The sequence below is a fragment of the Oncorhynchus tshawytscha genome, linkage group LG02 (assembly GCF_018296145.1).
Source record: "Oncorhynchus tshawytscha isolate Ot180627B linkage group LG02, Otsh_v2.0, whole genome shotgun sequence".
NCBI classification, from domain to species: domain Eukaryota; kingdom Metazoa; phylum Chordata; class Actinopteri; order Salmoniformes; family Salmonidae; genus Oncorhynchus; species Oncorhynchus tshawytscha.
In genome coordinates this window covers 59,389,291-59,407,582 of record NC_056430.1, presented here as the reverse complement: position 1 = coordinate 59,407,582, position 18,292 = coordinate 59,389,291, and the positions used below count along the sequence as shown (strand labels likewise).

At 41.7% G+C, this 18,292-nt stretch overlaps 1 pseudogene; it reads right to left on the bottom strand.

The window, feature by feature from the left end:
* Nucleotides 1–7,548: 7,548 nt before the first annotated feature.
* On the bottom strand, nt 7,549–7,598 carry LOC112223386 (annotated as a pseudogene).
* Nucleotides 7,599–18,292: the final 10,694 nt, after the last annotated feature.

Below are 18,292 nucleotides of genomic sequence, written 5' to 3'. Positions count from 1 at the left end.
TACGGAGCCTGACCAGAAGACCGCTTTGTCTGCCCCTTTTACTGCAACGTTGTTTTGGTTCACCGGCTGGGATCCGAACCATTGTCCTGGGTGGTGGGCAAAACACAGGATCCGCTTCGGGAAAGTCGTATTCCTGGTCGTAATGATGGCGAGTTGACGTTGCTCTTAGATCCAGTAGTTCCTCCCGACTGTATGTAAAAAAAACAAATTTGAAGATTCCCTGGGGTACCAATGTAAAAAATAACACGTAAAAAAAACAAAATACTGCATAGTTTCCTAGGAACGCGAAGTGAGGAGGCCATCTCTGTCGGCACCGGAAGTAGGATCAACATTGCAAATATTGATTCTTTGCATCAACTTCATGTAATTGTCAATAAAAGCCTTTGACACTTATGAAATGCTTATAATTATACTTCAGTATTCCATAGTAACATCTGACAAAAATATCTAGACACTAATGCAGCAAACTTTGTGGAAATTAATATTTGTGTCATTCTCAAAACTTTTGACCACGACTGTATATACAAAAGTATGTGGACACTCCTTCAAATTTGTGGATTTGGCTATTTCAGCCACACCCGTTGCTGACAGGTGTATAAAAATCAAGCACACAGCCATACAATCTTCATAGACAAATATTGGCAGTATAATTGCTTTACTGAAGAGCTCAGTGACTTTCAATGTGGCACTGTCATAGGATGATGACACCTTTCCAGCAAGTCAGTTCCTCATATTTCTGCCCTGCTGGAGTTGCTGCAGTCATCTGTAAGCGTTGTTAATGTGAAGTGGAAAGGTCTAAGAGCAACAATGGCTCAGACGCGAAGTGGTAGGCCACACAAGCTCACAGAACTGAAGCTGAAGCGCATAGCGTGTAAATAGCCTGTCCTCAGTTGCAACACTCACTAACATGTTCCAAATTGCCTGGAAGCAACATCAGCCCAAGAACTGTTCGTCGGGAGATTAATTAAATTAGTTTCCATGGCTGACCAACCGCACACAAGCCTAAGATCACCATGGGCAATACCAAGCGTCAGCTGGAGGGGTGTAAAGCTTGCCACCATTGGACTCTGGAGCAGTGGAAAAGCGTTCTCTGGAGTGATGAATCACGCTTGACCATCTGGCAGTCCGACAGACGAATCTGGGTGTGACGGATGCCAGAAGACCGCTACCTGCCCCAATGCATAGTGCCAACTGTAAAGTTTGGCGGAGGAGGAATAATGCTCTGGGGCTGTTTTCATGGTTCAGGCTAGGCCCCTTAGTTCCAGTGAAGGGACATTTTCAAGTTACAGCATACAATGACATTCTTGACGATTCAGTGCTTCAAACTTTCAGCAAGTTTTTTTCAACGACCCAAAGTGTTTGTAGCCTCTTAGACCAAACAAACAATTAAATGGGTAACCAGCCATCTTTAGTTTCGGCTGTTAATGACAAAATAGGGTAATGTATCACCTCCAACAGGGTTCCATTTCAGCCACGGGGGATGTCTGGTATTGACACTTATACATTTTTCATCAGGTACAGTGTTAGGTGAATCAAGAACGTAGCTTCATTGTAATCTCCTTTTCCCCTGAGAGTCTATTTTGTCAAGTCAGAGGACCTAACAAAAGGGTCATGGATCTCTGGGACATAAAATGTGCTTTAACCTGTATATTGCAGTGATGTTTTTGTTGTATTGTGCATCACACGTATCAGGTGCATTCTTATCTCTCTTAACAATCTTATCTCTCTGGTCCTCCCCATTTCTAATAACAGGTACACCACACCACCTAGTACTGTTTCCCACTGCAAGGCACTGGTATATGCAGTCAGAGTGAGACAGGTGTCATTACCTAAGATAGAATAACATGATTCACAAACATAATACATCAGCAATATCATTTGGTGACATTTACTACGGTAGTGTAACATATTGGATTTCAAAGTGTGACATACGCCCACTGATAAAGGTTAACACATAGGATTTTATTTAGAATCTTTGAACCTGGGACTTGTTAAATTACATTGTGTACACGAACATCAAAGGTGTTGTCCAGCGTTGCTTGAAAATCTTGTAACACTATTGTGTCAAAGACAAGTGGCTGTGGAACAAGAATAGGTGCTAAGTAGTGTTTTAGTCTAGATACAATCAGGTGGGGATCAGTATCTAACTGTAAGAAGGCGGGGTGACTCATGGCCGGCTCTAGTATGAAACCAGAATAACCTGAATCTGAAAGCCCTGGCAGAGGGCGTAAATAAAGTTAGGCCAGGGGCAGGGTGGCTGGTACACACGTCATTAGGACCCATTTGAACAAGCATGCCACACACACACACACATTTTTGAGTGGCAGTAACTACTACTGTTAGAGGTTAAGGAAATTATAATCTCCATATGACTTGTTCATATTATACACCATGACTCATGCTGTTGCCATGAATTAGCATTGCTATTTGGCTGAAATTTTGACTTTACTGATTGTATGCCCATGAAACACACAGTGAATCAGAGAACTAGAAATGGTGAAATACAATGAAAATGTGTAACAGTTTTCCTTAGGTGAAGTAGAGGTGGACCAAAACGCAGCGTGATTATATTGATTCATGTTTAATAAAAACAGATAAACATGATCACTACAAAACAATAAACGTGGAAAACCAAAAACAGCCCTGTCTGGTGCAAAACACAGAGACAGGAACAATCACCCACAAACACACAGTGAAACCCAGGCTACCTAAATATGGTTCCCAATCAGAGACAATGACTAACACCTGCCTCTGATTGAGAACCATATCAGGCCAGACATAGAAATAGACAAACAAGACATCCAACATAGAATGCCCACTCGGATCACACCCCGACCAACCAAAACATAGAAACATACAAAGCAAACTATGGTCAGGGTGTGACAAAATGTATAACCATTGCTATTAGATTGTATACTTACATCCATTTATGACCCATTAATTTATTTTATCCCTATGATACACACAGGTTAATTTACATAAAGTGAGTCAGAGGACTAGAAATTGTGAGACACAATGAAAGACCGTATTTAAATTAATCATCACTTAATGTACTATAAGTGAACCACACACGACAAGGCATTGCTTCATCTGTCATCATGAAATGTCATTATTGCTATGTTAGTTCTTGTACAATAACACTCAAGCACCACCAAGTGTTAGCCCATCCACATTACATGAAAAAACGGACGCAGAGGAGAACTCGGCTTTGGGATAAGTTGAGTAAGCACATTAAGCCACACATATTTTTTATTAAATGTTATTTATTTCACCTTTATTTAACCAGGTAGGCGAGTTGAGAACAGGTTCTCATTTACAACTGCGACCTGGCCAAGATAAAGCAAAGCAGTGCGACACAAACAACAACACAGAGTTACACATGGAATAAACAAACATACAGTCAATAATACAATGTGTGAAAAATGTGTATGCAGTGTGTGCAAATGAAGTAAGGAGGGAACGCGAACTCCGCTTTGGGATTAGGTGAGTAAGCACATTAAGTAACACACATTTTACAACTTCAATTTACCCTCTATTGTGTGTACTTTGTGTTTTGCTTCATAATGATGAAACTTGTGGGGGGAAATTACTATTGTAAGTTCATTGTCTAATGTAGAGGAAGTGTTGGGTCACAGAAAGTCATTTGAGGAAGTTAATCTTACATCTTGTCATCAAAACTTGCAAGACCTCAAGTGACATTTTGCCCTCGGGAACATGTTTAGCCCCCACTTCCACAAGCTTTACAAAGGGAGAGATTGAATGGATGCCGGTTTAACATTTGACTGAATTGTTCATTTGCTAATTATTTAGGTTAAAAACCAATGTTTATAGAGAAATAGCTAGGTTTCAAACATTTTCAAACAAACGTACAGTCAATAATACAATACAAAACTCTGTATATAGTGTGTGCAAATGAAGTAAGGAGGTAAGGCAATAAATAGCCCATAGTGGCAAAGTAATTACAATTTAGCAATTAACATAGGAGTGATAGATGTGCAGATGAGGATTTGCAAGTAGAAATACTGGTGTGCAAAAGAGCAGAAAAATGAAAACAAATATGGTGATGAGGCAGGTAGTTGGTTGGATGTGCTATTTATAGATGGGCTGTGTACAGCTGATGCGATCGGTAAGCTGCTCTGACAGCTGATGCTTAAAGTTAGTGAGGGAGATATAAGTCTCCTTCTTCAGTGATTTTTGCAATTCGTTCCATTCATTGGCAGCTGAGAACTGGAAGAAAAGGCGGCCAAATGAGGTGTTGGCTTTGGGGATGACCAGTGAAATTTACCTGCTGGAGTGCATGCTACGGGTGGGTGTTGCTATGGTGAAGCCGATTCTAGATTCTAGATTTTGTATTGGAGATGCTTAATATTAGTCTGGAAGGAGAGTTTACAGTCTAGCCAGACACCTAGGTATTTATAGTTGTCCACATATTCTAAGTCAGAACCGTCAAGAGTAGTGATGCTAGTCGGGCAGGCGGGTGCGGGCAGCGATCGGTTGAAGAGCATGCATTTAGTTTTTTTTAGCATTAAAGAGCAGTTGGAGGCCACCCTCTATTGTGTGTACTTTGTGTTTTGCTTCATAATGATGAAACTTGGGAAAGCACTATTGTCAGTTCATTGTCTAATGTAGAGGAAGTGTTGGGTCACAGAAAGTAATTTGAGGAAGTTAATCTTGCATCTTGACATCAAAACTTGCAGACCTCAAGTGACATTTTGCCCTCGGGAACATGTATAGCCCCCACTTCCACAAGCTTTGCAAAGGGAGAGATTGAATGGACGTCAGTGTAACATTTGACTTGATTGTTCGTTTGCTCATTATTTTGGTTAAAGGCAAATGTTTATAGAAAATTAGCTAGGTTTCAAACATTTTTTTAACGTAAACAGAATCTACTCTTCCAATGATATTTGTTACTTTAGAGGTCATTCAGGTCAACAACAAACAAACTTAAAAAACAAAAGACAAATTAGAGAATTAAAAGTCATGAAAGGCTACAATGAACATGTCAGTACAGTCACATTTTGAAACAGATGCATTTGAAAAGAATATGCTCTGTGCTCCCATCCCCAAAAATGTATGACTTAGCTACTCCTTCCGGCACTGGAAACAAACCACCAGCTATTCCCAAAATATCTTTGGTGTCCAGAGAGTCAGTAGATAGGCTACAGTGGTTTGCGCCAGTGGGCGACTGAAGATGAACTACATGAGCACGGCCATTTGTGCAATGTCATCTGCTGTTCTGTAACACCACATGAATTCAAATGTACCCTCCCCTCCCAGTTTCCAATGTACTGTCTCACACTGTCACTCAGGGTTAGTCCTGAGGCGCAAAATCAGTGGCGCAAAATACTGCTGTATTTTATCCCTCACACTACATATACAAAAGTATGTGGACACCCCTTAAAATGAGTGGATTTGGCTAATTCAGCCACTCCCATTGCTGACAGGTGCATATAATCGTTCACACAGCCATGCAATCTCCATAGACTAATATTGGTAGTAGAATGGCTTTACTGAAGACTTTCAATGTAGCACAGTCATAGGATGCCACCTTTCCAGCAAGTCAGTTCTTCAAGTTTCTGCCCTGTTAGAGTTGCTGCTGTCAACTGTAAGCATTGTTATTGTGAAGTGGAAACGTCTAGGAGCCACAATGGGTCAACCGCGAAGTGGTAGGCCACACAAGCTCACAGAACTGGACTGAATTCTTCAGAATGCTGAAGTACAAATCGTCTGTCCTCAGTTGCAACACTCACCACCGAGTTCCAAACTGCCTCTGGAAGCAACGTCAGCACAAGAACTGTTCATCGGGAGCTTCATGAAATGGGTTTCCGTGAGATCACCATGTGCAATGCCAAACGTTCGTAGGAGTGGTGTAAAGCTCGCTGCCTTGGTCTCTGGAGCAGTGGAAAAGCGTTCTCTGGCGTGTTTTTTGTGGTTCGGGCTAGGCCCGTTAGTTCCAGTGAAGGGAAATCTTAATACTACAGCATACAATGACATTCCAGACGATTCTATGCTTCCAACTTTCAGCATGACAAGGCCTCCATGCACAAAGCCAGGTCCATACAGAAATGGTTTGTCGAGATTGGTGTAGAAAAATTTGACTTGGCTACACAGAGCTCTGACCTCAACCCCATCGAACACCTTTGGGTTGAATTGGAACACCGACTGCGAACCAGGCCTAATCGCCCATCAGTGCCTGTCCTCACTAATGCTCTTGTGGCTGTAGTGGAAAGTCTTCCCAGAAGAGTGGAGGCTGTTATAGCAGCAAATGGAGGTTATAGCAGCAAAGGGGGGTTAGAGCAGCAAAGAATGTCCATAACTTTGGAATGAGATGTTTGACAAGCTGGTGTCCACATACTTTTGGTCATGTAGTGTATATCACCCCTAAATGAGATTGTTGCCCCTGTGATGCCATTCATAATGCACATAGTTTGGCAATATCAGAAAATTAACTTGGACCCAGGGTTTTCAATCATTGTAGAGCTTGAAATGAAATATTAATCACTCCTATTGAGACATGTATAATGTTAAATTCATAAACATCCCAGCACCTTAATTATGAATCTGTCAAAAATAAGCGGTCGTGTTTCACGAGGAAACACAACGACAGGGTTTACCTAAAAAAAGATCCTTAAAGCACACTGTGTAAATTGTCAGCATGGATACCTTGTCACTTGCAGCTCTGGCAAAGTAAAAGAGGCAGCAATGTGATTCTCACTCTATAGTGGCCTTCCAATATCTTGCTGACGACAAAGTGCTGAATGACCAATAAACCAAATAACACTTACAAAGAAATATGTTGTTTACTAAGGGGGATAACATTAGCTTAGAGCATGAGCCTATTGTCACCCCTACTCTGCCCCCTTGAAAGTATTACCTTGCAGTGTATTGATTGAGATAATCCATTTGTTTTTAAAGCAGGATGTCTTAATACTGTACGCCATTAATAAAGCATTAAGCACCAGGGGTTACAGTTCCTCCAGTTCACCCATATGGTCTTTGGGAGCTGCTGCTTTCTGTCTTGAGTAGGTAATATAAGTTACAATGGCGGTTTCTTGGCATGAGCATGTTGTATCCCAAAAGGGACCCTATTCCCTGTATAGGGCACTACTTTTAAACAGAGCATGGGAATATTTAGTGTACTAAATTGGGAAGTACCCTCACTATAAAAAATAGGAAAGAATTATCCCACACCGGCATTTTATAGTCAGCTTGGTTACCCATAGACGTTCACATAAAGCCAGCAATTCATGGATTCACGGATATTAAACACACCTAGATTGCCTACCAATAATGAAAACTTTGACTGACTAATCAATATTATGAAGAGATCTGTGAGAGCCTGCCCACAAATGCTGTTGTATTACTAAGTAAGTGTAATATTCACTGTAGTGTTTTTGTGGACTTCACTGTAGTATTCACTAGGTTTTGCACAAAAACACATGGCTGTAGTATACTGTAGTATTTACTGTAGTGTTTTTGTGGACATGACTGTAGTATACTGTAGTATTTACTATAGTGTTTTTGTTTTATTATCTTTGACATAGAAGTGTGGGCTTTCTCCTTGAGGAAACCTACTGGACAAATATTAAAAAACACCTTTTCCATGACTTTCAAGTAGGTAGGACTGGGGTTTGAATGGATAGTGTCACGCTCGTCGAAAGGAAAGGACCAAGGCGCAGCGTACATTTTAGTTTATTTATAATGTCGCCAACAAAACAAGAAATAACAAACGTAACGCTACGTAGTGCTCACAGGCCACTACACATAGACAACTACCCACAATCACAGGTGGGATAAAGGGCTACCTAAGTATGATTCCCAATCAGAGACAACGATAGACAGCTGCCTCTGATTGGGATCCGCACTTGTCCAGAAACAAAGAAATAAAGAACATAGAATGCCCCCCCCCCCAAAATCACACCCTGACCAAACCAAATAAAGACATTAAAAGGCTCTCTAAGGTCAGGGCGTGACAGATAGATTCAGAGTTTATACTCTTTTCTATAACCTGTAGCGAACACAATATACAGTATGGTCTATACTTGGCATGTAGGTTTCTCACTCATGGGTAGCACAATTGGGATAAGGGGAGGGGAATACAGTGTGTAGTATAGTACTCCTTACAGTATAGTACAGTTTACTACAATGTACTACATAATTCTATAGAAAGTACTCTATGGTAAACAATATTATTTTTCATGTGGGTATGGGGGTGTTAACTTTGAGTTATTTCCATAAATACAATATCCTACACATTCAATGAGTTTTCAAAATGTAGTTGACCCCTGACCAGGAGTCCCATAGGGCGGCACACAATTGGCCCAGCTTCGCCCAGTTTAGAGTTTGGCCAGGGGGGGCATTACTTGGCTCATCGCACTCTTGCGAATCCTTGTGGCGGTCCGGGCGCCTGCAGGCTGACTTTAAGTCGTCAGTTTAATCTGTCTAGGAATGGAGAGCGGAACCCCGTTCCACTAGCGGAACCCCTCGCCAACAGCCAATGAAATTGCAGGGCACCAAATACAAATCAACAGAAATCTCAAAAATCAACTTTCTCAAACATACAAGTTTTAGGCACCATTTTAAAGATAAAATTCTCGTTAATCCAGCCACAGTGTCTGATTTCAAAAATGCTTTGCAGCGAAAGCTCCACAAACTATTATTTTAGGTCACCACCAAGCCACAAAAAACCCAGCCATTTTTCCAGCCAAAGAGAGGAGTCACAAAAAGCACAAATAGAGAGAAAATTAATCACTAACCTTTGATGATCTTCATCAGATGACACTCATAGGACTTCATGTTACACAATAGATGTATGTTTTGATCGATAAAGTGCATATTTATATTTAAAAAATCTAATTTTACATTGGTGCATTATGTTCTGTAATTCTAAAACATGGGGTGATTGTGCAGAGAGCCACATGAATTCACAGAAATACTCATTATAAATGTTGATGAAAATTCTAGTGTTATGCATAGAACTTTAGATACACTTCTCCTTAAAGCAACCGCTGTGTTAGATTTCAAAAAAACTTTACGGAAAAAGCATAATCTGAGTACGGCGCTCAGAGCACAAACCAGCCAGAGAAATATTCGCCATGTTGGGTAGTCAACATTATTCATAAATAGCATTATAAATATTCACTTACCTTTGATGATCTTCATCAGAACGATCTGGTTCAGTCAGACGAAACATTCAAAAAGTTATATTACAGGTCGAAGAAACTTGTCAAACTAAGTATAGAATCAATCTTTAGGATGTTTTTATCATAAAAGTTCAATAATGTTCCAACCAGAGAATTCCATTGTCCGTAGAAAAGCCATAGAACGAGAGCTACCTCTATTGTGACCCCGCATCATGGGACTGTGACACTCTGCCAGACCACTGACTCAAAGAGCTCTCATCCGGTCCCACTTCACAGTAGAAGCCTCATTCAAGTTTCTAAAGACGGTTGACATCTAGTGGAAGCCCTAGGAAGTAGATCTTGACCCATATCCCACTGTGTTTTCGATAGGGCGGAGTTCAAAAACAACAAACCTCAGATTTCCCACTTCCTGTTTGGATTTTTTCTCAGGTTTTCACCTGCCATATGAGTTATGTTATACTCACAGACATCATTCAAACAGTTTTAGAAACCTGAGAGTGTTTTCTATCCAATACTAATAATAATATGCATATATTAGCATCTGGGACTGAGGACGAGGCAGTTCACTCTGGGCACGCTATTCATCCAAAAGTGAAAATGCTGCCCCCTATCCCAAAGAAGTTAAAGGTATTTCCTCCGACACATTGGTCCGGCTGGCTTCCGGGTTACGCATGCGGGTGTTAAGAAGCGTGGCTTAGCGTGCCATGTTTCGGGGGACATATGACTCGACCTTCGCCTCGCCCGAGCCCCCCATTAGGGAGTTGCAGCAATGAGACAAGATCGTAATTGGAACGGCAACTGGATATCACAAATTTGGGGAGAAAAAGGGGGTAAAGACAAATAAAAGTACTTGCCTTCTCAAAACACAAATACGTTAATGAAAACTATATAACACCATCAAAATTGCAAATACATTCATCAAAAGAACAAGACTGCCTGAAAAAAAGATTAATGCAACCATACTTATCTCTTGAGTCCCAACAGACAAAACAGAAAGTTATTGTTTTAAAAATTCAGTAGATCAATACATTTTCTTTCCAGTCACTAAATCATGATGATCAAAATTAGAAGTACAACTATCCAAAGGTGCAGTACTATGGGCAATTACTCTCCTTTTATGCATATTTAACCAAACGTTCGCATACACATCAAATCAAATATTATTTCTGATGCATTTTTGAAATCAAAATAAGCACATTGTGTGCAGCATTCATTCATTGGTATTATCACAATCCAAATACAGTACATGTGTTCAATACAAAGGTTGGTTTGCTCATAGATGTGTAGACGTTCCATTGGTGCACAGAACACAATCCACAGTAGAAATAAAGAAAGGTGAATATAATGGAGGAACACAACTGTTATGAGTGCAATCAGAAAGTATTCACACCCCTTGTTCAAGATGTTGTTGTGTTACTGCCTGAATTTAAAATGGATTAAATGGAGATTTTTTTTGTCACTCGCCTACACGCAAAACCCCATAATGTCAAAGTAGAATAATGTTTTTCAAATGGTTTACAAATGTATTTAAAATGAAAAGCTTAAATGTCTTGCGTCAGTAAGTATTCAACCCCTTTGTTATGACCAGCCTAAATAAGTTCAGGAGTAAACATTCACATAATAAGTTGCATGGATTTAACAGGATTTTTTAAGGACTACTTCATCTCTGTACCCCACACATAGAATTATTTGTAAGGTCCCTCAGTCGAGCAGTGCATTTTTAACAGATTCGACCACAAAGACCAGGGAGGTTTTCCAATGCCTTGCAAATAAGGGAACCTATTGGAAGTTATATCCCTTTGAGTATGGTGAAGTTATGAATTACACTTTGGATAGTGTATCAATACTCCCAGTCACTACAAAGATATAGGCGTCCTTCCTTTTGTGCAGTAGTATTTACTGATTGCCGGAAACAGTCAACGCAATTGCACATTTTTCTCTTCTGATGAAAACAATTTGCTAATATTCTGTGAACAAAACACTTAATAGTGAATTTTGTATTCACTGATGACATTTGTATGTCATGTTTTGCGAAAGGTAGTCTAAGATATGCAAGTCAGGTACTAAGGCAAGAAAATTATCAGAGGTTTGATCATTGCTTTTCCGCTATAGATTACATTTCAACACAGATCTAAAATTGCTTGTACACTATTGAGAAAAACTGTAATGACTGAAAAGTACAGTGTGTAGTGTATTCTACAGTATACTATGCACTTCTATAGTAAGGAGTAAACAATTGAGGGATACTACAGGGTGTAGTATAGTATTCTACAGTATACCACACAATTCTATATGAGAGATCACCATGATTTCACAATAGCAAACAAATGTAGTTCTGGGTGAAGAAAGTTGCGGTCTGTGCATGGTTGTGCTCTGTACTTACAAATCAGTAATCGCATAATGTAGTTGACAGTACAGTAAGGAGCTGACAGAATCGACTTTCCAATAACATGAATCATTGTCAATGTCCCAGTGCTATTTTATGGTGTAATCTCACAATTATCTAGCAGATGACGGTAGTGAGCCACTACCTCTATTACCTGGCTATGTGAAGTTAGTGTGCCACGTTGGTTCGCAAGTGGATAGAAGTGACTGAGCCTGAAGGAAGTTGTTTGGGGAAGTCCCACACACGGAGATGGAATTCATGTCGGAGGCCCGGGTGAGGAAAATGGCGGATGGCGAGAAGAAGCGAGGCAGAAAGAAGGATGTGAGGTTCAAACCCAAACCAACATCTGCGAAATACAAGCAGAGTACTTTCTCCTTTGACTCCAGTACAGGAGAGATAATTCCGTTACGCTTCTGAAAACCCTGAAATGTCACTTGACATTAGTGAAGAGGAAGAACCTGCACCATCAAGTGAGGTGAAGGCTTCTGAGCCTCACCCCAACGATCAGGAAAATATGATTTGTGGAGAAAGTGGATCCATGCTTTTTCGCCGATCCGTTTGTGTTGTCAGGCTGGGTGAGGAAGAATTTGGGTTCTGTCAATTCGGTCAAAATATCCAGAGCTGGACTTGTGTTGATTTTTTGTGTGTCTGCAGAGGGAAAGAGGGAAAGGGCACTACGCGTTTCGTAACTTGGGACGAGTAGTAAGGTTGGCTTCTTGGTGCTTATTGCTATGGTCATTAATTGTACAGCACAAATGGAAAGGAAATATCAGAAGATAGAATTGGTTGTAGTAGCCAGACAAGTAGCTAGCCAGGCTAGCTAGTACACTTTCTGATAACCTCGTAGCCCCACCTCAGCAACTCACGTATGGCAGGCTATGGAACCAGCATTGGGTAAGGAAATATTTGTGTGCTGATGTAGCTACCAAGTCCAGCTTATTCATTGAAATGAGGGTTGTCTTCGCTTGCTAATGTTACATGACTGACATCTGCATTCATCCATGCTTGCTGGCAAGATAGCCAATGCAATGGCTGAGGCAGGGACAGCTAGCTAGCTACCGCACCAACTGGCAAGCAGCCTGTTTTCATTTGGTGTTCAAACAAGATAGCTGAACAATAACGAGACGATATCTGAAACACAGCTAACTAGCTAATCAAATCAAATGGTTAGCTAGGTAGTTGGGGGCTACAGCTTAGATGGTCTATATAACATTAGCTAGCTAGCTACTTTTTTGTTTGCATACATTCATGCTGCATAGTGCCGATGGGTGTAGAGTGGATAAAAAATACTGTGAGATCATTGTCGCTATTTTCATAAATGGAACTGATCTATCCAACATTGCAATTAGTGCTAATTATTATTCTATTAATTATTTGTTAGATAATCTAGCATGTCTGGCGGTGGTCTGCATATGGTTTCCTATGCATTCCTGAGTCCACCTTTCTGACGCTTGCAACGCGGAACTACCAGAACGACTTTGTTTACGAACATTCTGATTTGGTCTATAGTAAGCAAAACACAATCGAGGAATACTACAGTGTAGTATACAGTATAGTACTCTACAGTATACTACTGTTAATGGGATTTATCTGATCATTGAACGATTAGAATATTCCACCCTGAAACCATAAAATTGTATGGAATTGATTAGAATGTATAAACTTATAATCAATAAATGTGTAGTTATAGTCAGAATTAGGGTCTTTATGGTATTTTAAACACAGACTGTCTGAGCAAAATTCGGCGCCGACCTGACTAGAGATTTGGGAGAGAACGGGAAGTACGTCTCAAGGTCAAGGTCTCTCTGATCTCTGTCGGCTGGGTAGAGAGACAGTATGTGCGTAGGATATATTCTGTTTGTGTGAATGTATGTGCGTAGGATATCTACTATTTGTGTGGAAGTATGTGCGTAGGATATCTACTGTTTGTGTGGAAGTATGTGCGCAGCTATAAAATGGACGTCTTTGTATTCTTGACTTTAGAATGTTCTCTGAGTAAACTGTACTAACCTTTTGCATAAGCTGAGTCTTTGACTAATTATTATTATACCCATGGTCTTACAAACCTCGGGGATTGGTCAGAGCTATTGATTGTCAGTTATTATCATTGGGATAGAAAATTCTCGTGACAACTTAGTCCTTCAAGCCGGATTTTCAATACCTGTTTTCTGTCTTCCCATGGGAGCGTTAAAGACCTGGCCTCTGGAAATTGAACTTCCGTTTCAGGCCGGTGGCAAACTGGTACACAACAGAAAACGGTGACGACATCCAACCAACTGTCATGCCCTGACCTTAGTATTCTTTGTTTTCTTTATTATTTTGGTTAGGTCAGGGTGTGACATGGGTGATTTATGTGTTTTCCTTGTCTAGGGGTTTTGTATGTTTATGGGGGTGTTTAGTAGTCTAGGTATTATGTATGTCTATGGTTGCCTAGATTGGTTCTCAATTAGAGGCAGCTGTTTATGGTTGTCTCTGATTGGGAACCATATTTAGGCAGCCATATTCCTTAGGTTCTCTGTGGGTTATTGTCTATGTCTAAGTTGCCTCTGTCTGCACTAATATATTATAGTGTCACGTTTGTTTTGTTGTTTTTGTAAGTTTGTTTAGTGTTTTCTTCATTAAATAAGTATGTATTCACATCACTCTGCGCCTTGGTCTCCTCCATACCACGAACGTGACAGAATAACCCACCATAAAAGGACCAAGCAGCATGAATGGGAGGAACAGCACTTAATGGAGAAATGGACCCGGGAGAAGGACGAGTGGGTAACAACCTGGGAGGAGATTGAGAGGTGGTTGATCGATCCAGGGAGAGTGCCAGAGCCTGCATGGGATTCTTTGGCACAGTGCGAGGAGGGATACAGGGGAATGGAGGAACGGCGAAGATATAAAGGTACACGGCTAGCACGGAAGCCTGAGAGGCAGCCCCAAGATTTTTGGGGAGGAGGCACACGAGGAGATTGGTTGAGTCAGGAGGGATACCCAAGCCAACTCCTCGTGCTTATCGTGGGGAGCGTGTAACAGGTCAGGCACCATGTTATGCAGAGTTGCGCACGGTGTCTCCAGTGCGCTATTCTAGCCCGGTGCTCTCTATTCCAGCTCCTCACATTGGCCGGGCTAGAATGGGCATCCAGCCAGGAAGGAGGGTGCCGGCTCAGTGCTCCTGGTCACCAGTACACATCATGGACTACATTGTCTCCACGTGGTCCATGTCTAGAGGCATCGATACAGACAAGGTAACGCAAAAGTTGTACAAACCTTCCATACCATTTTGTTACCATCTCACAGTATGCATCTTTATTTTATGGCTAAGTTGGTCTGTGAGAGGAAGGAAAAGTTATGAATCACCATGGATATTACTGGTATGTGTTGGTGGTATTATGTTATCGTTGTTATACCATTATTATACATTTATTATAATTATTATTATATTGATACAATTTGTTTGCGATGAAATGATTTATCAGCCCCCGATTCAAATGTTTAAGATATGACTGCATCAGTCCTCGGACCCCATACCGATCCAAATGTAACATGCATTGGTCAGAAAATCAATTCAATTGTCAACACACCAGGCTGGTCTGCGCATGCTCTGAGGACGCGGCTGGGGATGCCGAGGGTTAACACGTTTAATTGTTTTACTCACGTTGGCTGCAGTGAAGGAGAGTCCGCAGGTTTTGGTAGCGGGCCGTGTCAGTGGTACTGTACTGTCCTCAAAGCGAGCAAAGAAGTTGTTTAGTCTGTCTGGGAGCAAGACATCCTGGTCCGCGAAGGGGCTGGTTTTCTTTTTGTAATCCGCGATTGACTGTGGACTGGAGCCGTTGAATTGCGACTCTCTATACTGACGCTTAGCTTGTTTGATTGCCTTGCGGAGGGAATAGCTACACTGTTTGTATTTGTTAATGTTTCCGGTCACCTTGACCTGGTTAAAAGCAGTGGTTCGCGCTTTCAGTTTCGCACGAATGCTACCATCAATCCACGGTTCCTGGTTTGGGATTTTTAAAATTGTTGCTGTGGGTACGACATCACCGATGCACTTGTTAATAAACTCGCTCACCAAATCAGCGTATTCGTCAATGTTGTTGTTTGACGCAATGCGGAACATATCCCAATCCACGTGATCGAAGCATTCTTGAAGCGTGGAATCAGATTGGTCGGACCAGCGTTGAACAGACCTGAGTGCGGAAGCTTCCTGTTTTAGTCTCTGTCTAAAGGCAGGGAGCAACAAAATGGAGTCGTGGTCAGCTTTTCCGAAAGGAGGGTGGGGGAGGGCCTAAAAAGACGCTAAATCTAGCAACAAAATTGCTAAATCAAATCAAATCAAATTTATTTATATAGCCCTTCGTACATTAGCTGATATCTCAAAGTGCTGTACAGAAACCCAGCCTAAAACCCCAAACAGCAAGCAATGCAGGTGTAGAAGCACGGTGGCTAGGAAAAACTCCCTAGAAAGGCCAAAACCTAGGAAGAAACCTAGAGAGGAACCAGGCTATGTGGGGTGGCCAGTCCTCTTCTGGCTGTGCCGGGTGGAGATTATAACAGAACATGGCCAAGATGTTCAAATGTTCATAAATGACCAGCATGGTCGAATAATAATAAGGCAGAACAGTTGAAACTGGAGCAGCAGCACAGTCAGGTGGAAGTTGAAACTGGAGCAGCAGCATGGCCAGGTGGACTGGGGACAGCAAGGAGTCATCATGTCAGGTAGTCCTGGGGCATGGTCCTAGGGCTCAGGTCCTCCGAGAGAGAGAAAGAAAGAGAGAAGGAGAGAATTAGAGAACGCACACTTAGATTCACACAGGACACCGAATAGGACAGGAGAAGTACTCCAGATATAACAAACTGACCCCAGCCCCCCGACACATAAACTACTGCAGCATAAATACTGGAGGCTGAGCATAAATACTGGAGGCTGCTAGGTGGGCATCACTGGTTGGTGGTGCGTGCTGGGCTATATTTGGCTGTAAGAGAGGGAGGTCTGAATAGTTGAATCGTAAAAGTTTTGTGATAGTTTCTGGTTATTGATTCTTGGTTTGATTGTTTAGGTAATCAGTGAAATTGAACAGGAAGTTAAGGTATACTAACATTATAATCTGTTTCCATTACGTGGAACCATGACAGGTCCGCAAAGTGGATTGCAGATTGAGTTAATATTATTTTAAAGGGACAGTGCACGTTAATCACAGTTGTGGGGGTCTATTGGCAGGGTATTCATATCAAGCATTTTGAGAGACTGTTTGCAGACAGACAGAATGGGTTTTACATATAACCATTGAGGAAATTTAAAACTAATGATTGGAAGGAGTACAATGGAATTCTCATTATTATTATTAGGTTTTGTTGGTAGTAAACGTTTGGGTTTGAGGAGATGTCCATGTTTCCCAGAGACACAATATCTTAAAGGGGTACACTCACATATGGAATATTAGAAGTTTTGTTTTCTGAGTTTTAATTAAACACGTGAATTCTTTAGATAAAGGGAATGTTCTGGAAACCTGGGATACAACGAGTAGATTATGGGGATTCTAACCTATGGTTAGAATTGATTCAGTATACAGCCAGATCAGTAGCGAAAGAAGAATGTTATGCCTGCGCCACAGCAAAACCTCAGTTAACAACCATTCCCTTCCCATTTGATGGAATTGATACACCCAGGGGAATGGCCTGTATGGTAAAGCTGTTCATGAAGGCAGGGAAGCCAAACAATGACAGTTGCATTGATATGCATTAACTGTATCCCCATATGCCCATTACATACAGACTTCCCCCTTTCACAGTCACAGGAGGACATTATTATTGTATGGCTCGATACATCACACACGGATGGGACGTAGGGGAAGTAAGAAAATGCAATAGGACAGAGAATGTTACAACAGACAAGACAATGAGGGACCTGACTCGGTGGTTGAGTTCCAAGGACTTTAGTAAGATAAAAAGGCCTAGAGCGGATGTTTGGTGGTTGTGTGGAGGTCGGAAGCTGGGGCCTAACCTGCCAACAAATTGGACTGGTATTTGTGTACTAGTGTAGTTCGGCAGGCCCTTCACCCTTATCAAACACAAGGACCTAGAGCCAGGTAGAAGAGAAATAATGAGTGCTCCGTCAGGATCTTTTGACAATAGAGTTTACATTGATAACATTGGAGTTCCAAAGGGGGTGCCTGATGAGTTCAAAGCTAGGAATCAGATATGGGCTGGCTTGGAAGGGTGGTGTGTGTGATATTCGGAGCAGAATGTTGTGCTTTCATCCCCAATAACACAGCTCCAGACGGTGACCAAGGACCGGGCAGATTTAACCATATTAGCTCATGAATTAGCAGAGAACTCTGGGGTGGATAATGCTCTAACAAATTGGTTTGATAGTTTGTTTGGGAAATGGAAAAAAGTCATAATCATGGTGTTGTGGGCAATTTTCACCAGTATGAGTGTTTTGCTTCTGTGTGGATATTGTTTGATTCCGTGTATGAGAGGGTTGGTTACCTGGACTCCGAAGAGGTCAATGACGCAACCGATGGTGAGGTACGGACCGATTCCGAGCTCCGGCCAGTGGGATGACGAATACAGGCCTCCAGGCCTAGGAGATGTGGGATGACGAATACAGGCCTCCAGGCCTAGGAGATGGCTCCGTTTCTTTTGACTACGAGGAGCCAATGTTGGCCCCCAGTCCGGGGCCCGCTACGAGGGTCCCCGCACCAGAGGTGCCACCAAAGTGGGGTGAGCCTGTGGTGGAGCGGGGTCTGCGTCCCGCAGCTGAGCCGCCACAGCG